We start from the raw sequence: 6,066 nt of genomic DNA on the forward strand, positions 1-6,066 counted from the left end.
AAATCTCTTGCCTCAACAATAGTAACGAGACTTAATCTGACAGAAAATTGAATTAGTCTCGCTACTATATCACTGTCAGTGGTACGCCGACACGGGTTAAATTGCGTGCGTCAGGGGAACACTAACATGTAGTACTGCTAATCTGTTCAGCTATGCTAAAAGTACCTCTGGGGTTTTAAATAGTCGCTCTTAAGACATTTAATATCAGTGTGATGAATGATGTCTGTCTTTATATTGTATTGAAATGAGGATTCACATAGTTCTGAGTGAAGATTGGGCAATTATGCAGCGGTCTGTGATAGGACTCCTTTATTGCAATTACATGCAATTCAAAGAACAGTTAGTATGGTCTGTGCACTTCTGTATACAATCAGGAACGAAGATTATGAATAGTCTTTAAACGAATATTGAATAGATTATCAATAGATCATTGTAACTTCGTTTCTACATACAAGGACAAGGACTCACTTTGGTGTGCAGAAATGCTTTAGACTTGATTATTTTTTGTCATGCATGCCTGCCCAGGTCTTCCTTGAGGAAAAGGGTTCTTATGAATGTTGCATGAATACAGTATGTCTGTGGTCCTCTCAACTACAAGCCCTTCGGTGTCATAGAAACTGCAGGACTCACCTCTGTGACACACCCGTCTCACGTACAATAAATTGGACAAGCTCTGTCTCGGGATAACCCATCGCCCCTGCCATTTCTGCACTGGGAACACATGCAGGACAAAATCTGATTTGCTTTTGTTATTCTGAGAATCACTCTGGGGCATCTGGGCTTGTTTGCCTTTAGTGGGAAATGGAGATTGGTTTGGAAGTCTGAATGAATTGCTGGCGCCCGTGTTTATTGCTTTCATTAAGATTTAATGAGTTGAGTGTCCTTCCCCGTGACTTATATTTAACTGCAGCCTTTAACCAGAGGAAATGTTGGATGAGAGTGAGTACCGTTGGCATCCATATCATGCACATATGTATGTGAATGTCTGCACAAGGGGACGAGGGTAAACACGAGCTAGCCTGTGTGGCCATGCTGAATAGTGCAGTCTGTTTTATTGTATCTATATGCGCTCTTTTGGAAAACTACAAGTAATATACACACATCAGCTCTGAAAAGGATATAAGGAGATTCTTGTATTTTCCATTTGAATTTGAGTTTATTTTGGACAACGAATCATGTGGAAAGGTCTGGCCAGCCTTGGTGAGACCTGTCTGACCGGAGGCCCAGAAGAAGAATTTCACACCATCTCGTTGCAGCAGTGTGAACACCCTCCTGACCTCAGTTACATGCCGGGTCAATTTCCGTTGCCATCTGTCTGTCTGTCTACAGCCTATACCAATAGCCTCAGCAAGAAATCATGTCAATAAATAAGGTCTTGGAAATGGGGGACATGCAAAGATAATAAGAATGTTAAAAGCAATATGAGTACAGAACAGCACTTATAACCACTTGCAAATGTTCATCACATTGGCCTGTAAATGTAATTATTTCCATCATAATGGATGGCAGCATACGCTATGGGCCCTGACCTGTGCACCTCTGATTCTGTGAATATGAATTTGTTGTATAAATGTGAACTGTGGGCCATGCAGCATTTCCTATTACCTAAACACACGTCAGACTCCGCCCCCCCTGTGCTGACTCCGCCCCCATGCATGCACATTTTCCATAAACTCATCCCTCACATGGTGAAGAGGGAGTTCTGCTGCAAACTCTCTACCCTTGAGAGAACATGGCCAGCTGGATCCGCAGAGACTCTAGACGTGCAGTAGTGCACACCTCTGGTCATTATGTACAGTGTGCATGTTTCGACATACATATATTTGTAGCGACTTGCAAATAGTTTGAGTCTGCAAAATCTAAATACATATGCTCCATTTCAGGATGCTAAAGGTTACCAGCCATGCAACATTTAGTTAACTGGGTGTTAACAGATCAGCAGTTTTTCAGGGGAGACATATTCACCAGCTTTCTTTTTATTGCAATATTATTTGTATTGTGGTCCTCAGTATAGTGCTTTAATGGGGCCCTGTACAGAAATACAAGGACATTGTTCTATACAGAATATATTACATATAGAAAAATAGAAATGCAAGAATGTTGTTCTGTTCAGCCTGATTTAAACTGAAGTTATGTTCATAGTATGCTGTCTGTCAAAAGTCTGAGGACACTTTCTTTTTTCTCCGCATCTTTGAGTAATACTAGATTTACACAAATCCCAACACAGGTTTAATAATACTTCAGACATATTTTTTGCAACACTCTTGTTTTACCAGTATGTTCATGTTCCTTAGTATGGTGAGTATGTTTTGCCTAAAATAAATATAGAGAAGTCATTGAGGAAAAACTGGCTACTATGAAGAAATGTCAACTTAATATTATTTTCTTGAAAATTAATCGAGATAGTGTTCAATATGTTCAGTGTTGTAAACTAAATATAAAAACAACTTTGAAAAAAACAATATCCCCAAACTTTTGGGAGGTGGTGTATTTTAAAAGAACTTCGAATTGATCCATGATCTTTATCTCTGAGGAATACCACTGAACTACTCATGTCCAGATTAGATGACTGTCGGCGTGTGCGTGCGTTGGTGTGTGTGGACGCGCGCGCGTATCTGTGCGCCAGGCAATGTTTATGTTCGCAGTCGCCTACTTGTTTTTTAAATATAACTGTTTGAAAGTTATAATCTGATCCAATTCAGACATTGCCAAAGTATTTTGTATAATACTCCAGGCCTTTCAAAACATTGGGACATTCCAAATGCACTCCATTAATCAGGACCTAATCCCGTAAGGTGCTAAAGGTGGTTCAGTAGCGCGAGCGTGTTGTTTTCTCTTGGATGCTGTATATATAATATTAGAATAAAACTATGTGGTATGAAATTACCGATTAGTCCTCTAATGTATGTGCCTTCTAAAGTTACCGATACTACTGACAAATGTTAACACATTAATATATACAAATATATACATCCGTCAGTAAGAAAGACACATTTAATAAATATGGGCGTTTCGTGAATAATTATACAGCCACTAAAACACAGCGTAATTTTAAGTGTGTTTAATAACATAAACTGACCTTAAAATGCATGTGCAGATAAAAAGTCGTTGCACGATAAATGTATTGACAAAATCATTGGACATGTTACAATTAATATTTTAATTAATTATCTCAATGTTGGGTTTTACTGTTTATTCACAAGGCCCACGTGTGCGTAGAAGTCGAAGCAATGTATGTCTATATTTTGGCAATTGCAAATATGGTTTTGCGCATGCATATTTTGTTGTAACGACAATCCACACGGGTGTAAAAAATAATCGCGTTAGCCCGTTTCACCCTCTTTTAAGCATGTGAAACCTCAGTTTCAGGGTTTTTTTTATTATTCTTTCTTCTTTTTGTCGCGAATCTGCCTTTCGAACTCGCACTGAATGTGTGTCTTTTTAATATACTGTGGGATAGCAGCTTCGCTTGCCTCGCTTCGGGATTAAAAGTATTTCGTCTCAGAGAGAAGTTAAGTCGGCGTAGTGTGAACAGCCCCAGCCCGGCAAAGGGCTAACAGCAGAATTACAGCTTGTAAGATGGGTGTCCGCATCTCCCTGGAGACCGTTCTACTTGGGTGTTCCGCGCTTTAGCCGAGCTACATCCGTGCTACTGATTGGCCTATAAGTGCCTTTTAGGTTATGTAAGCCCCCACCAGATTTAGTTATATCGTTGATCGGTTTTTATATTGGTCTTTTTTTTTACATCTCTAATCACAAACTGTATGACAGTTCTAAGGGTTGTAAGCTCACCAGTGTGCAAAAATAGCATAGGCTATATTCATGCTAAAGAAATGCACGATTGAGACCAGCAGGCAGACGCAGTTTATCAGTGAAATCAGTAAAAGGTAAATTGTGCAAACACATAGGAAAAGCAGTTTTTGTGATTTTAAAATGTGCTGAATAGTGCCACCAATTCCTCCGATCTCGGTAGACCAAAGTTTGAGAAATGCAATAATTTTAAAGTCGTTTGGTTATTGGCTATTTGCAGACTTTTATTTGTAAAATGCTCAAATGGGAACACTCAAAGAAATCACATGCATTTACTAATACGGATAAATAACACGTAAGCAATTTTACTCTTTCTTTAAATATATATTAATGTTAAGAATTAATGCAATTAAAACCATTTATATTCCACGTAGCTTTAAGTCTATTTTTGCTGTTTGCGCTTTTCTTCTCAGTTCTAGCTATTGATATAATCACTTTAATAATGACCCTTTAATACATTTAAGATGACTGTGTGATTTTTTTGTCATAATGATAATAATAACAACAATAATAATAATAATAATAACACAATTACATCTGCATAGAGAATTAATATAACTTTAATTTCTGCATAGAAATTTAATACAACTAGAGCGGTTTAGATATCTGAGATAAATGGACTGGAGCTTTGTAGACCATATTTAAACTATAATATACACAATGATATCAAATTTCTTTTTCTTGTAATTTTTCTAGTTGTTTTCAGAAATAATAATAATAATAATAATAATAATAATAATAATAATAATAATAGGTTATATTTTATTACCAAAAGTAAATGTCTGCATTTAGGCATTGAAACGGTATAGGAATATTACAATAGTGCACCATAGCCCGTAAATGTTTTGCTTTGTTTTTTTATCGATTACCTGATAAATATATGCCTGCTTCCGCCCAAAGCCAAATCAGAAGACAACTGCGTAATCTAGTATAAATGCGACATAATCATAAAACGAGCCGAAGATGTGCGTTCGATGATAATCCTTTAGATGTCTGTCATTATCATTATATTATTTATTGCGCATAACCCGTGCTTGTCCGCATATCATATTATTCTGCTGCCGTCAGCATCAATTTTGTGTGAAGGACCCACCCTACTTTAAGCAATGACCTAACTCGCCTTTAAAAAGCGAGTTCTTAGTTTACACTGTTTATCTTCGAGTTTTCAAAAGCATCTGACAAGTGGAAAAACAACTCAGACCATTTCCAAGTTTCATTTCCAAGAATCTAAGAAATGTATTATGAATGGTCTAGGAAGTTATTGGCAGGATTCCCCAGTATGAATGACATCAATCAGCTGGCATCGGCGTCTGTCAGTTGCCTAAAAGACTTGAGGACAGCTATGGTACTGTTAAAGCTCCCGTCTCAAGTAATCCCCGTTGAATCATCACACCATATTGTCATGAATTCAAGGGTGCGAAACCTTTCGCGGTCCCTGTAAAACGCATCCACTCGACTCTAAATTCCAGCATGCTGACACAAACCTAAACGAGAGCGCTGAATGTATCGAAATCGTATACGAGAACGTGAAATGTTCCTACCTGAGGACGGGACTCTGCGTAGTTGGAGTTGACTCGCCCGCTGCCTTCTGCAAAGTGCTAGAAGCATCACGGCATTTATTTGAGCTCAAACTCTGTCACTGTTGACTTTAGCACAAAGCAAAGATTTCACTGCCCCGCTAGTTTAAAAAAATGATTATTTTACAGAGATATCGATCGGTGCGCTATAAAAATTCAGCCTAGCATTATGTCTAAAATGAGGGGACCGAAATTTAATATCTGTGTAAATTTACCTAGCGCTGACGTGCTTTCATTGAAAGTTTACATTCTTGCAATTTGGTCGTCCATGCCTACGTCCTATATATATTAATACCATATTTTCATTGTTTACCAGTTTTTGTTTATTCGCAGATCATGAGTATTTGAAATAGGCTTGCCCCGCGTGGAGACTGAGCCTAGGAACGGCCTGTCCATAATTCAACTTGGAGAGGCCACGCGTTTTGAGCACATGCAACTGATTACGATGTAACTTTTTTTGTTTCAAGGTTGTCACAGTTTACTAACATACAGTAGGCCGAGATGTTCTACAGTCTGCCGGCGGCTTTTTGTCGATTATTCGAGTGTTTTATCTGGTGTAATGAGAAGTGCTTTCGAATTCACCACAATATGCAGACGCATAAGGTCTTAACGTTGCCAAGCAGGCGTGCAGTCTTCTCCGCAAAGACAAAGTATTCAACAGACTGCTGGCCTTTAACTG

Source organism: Brachyhypopomus gauderio, chromosome 17 (genome assembly GCF_052324685.1).
Source record: "Brachyhypopomus gauderio isolate BG-103 chromosome 17, BGAUD_0.2, whole genome shotgun sequence".
Lineage (NCBI taxonomy): Eukaryota > Metazoa > Chordata > Actinopteri > Gymnotiformes > Hypopomidae > Brachyhypopomus > Brachyhypopomus gauderio.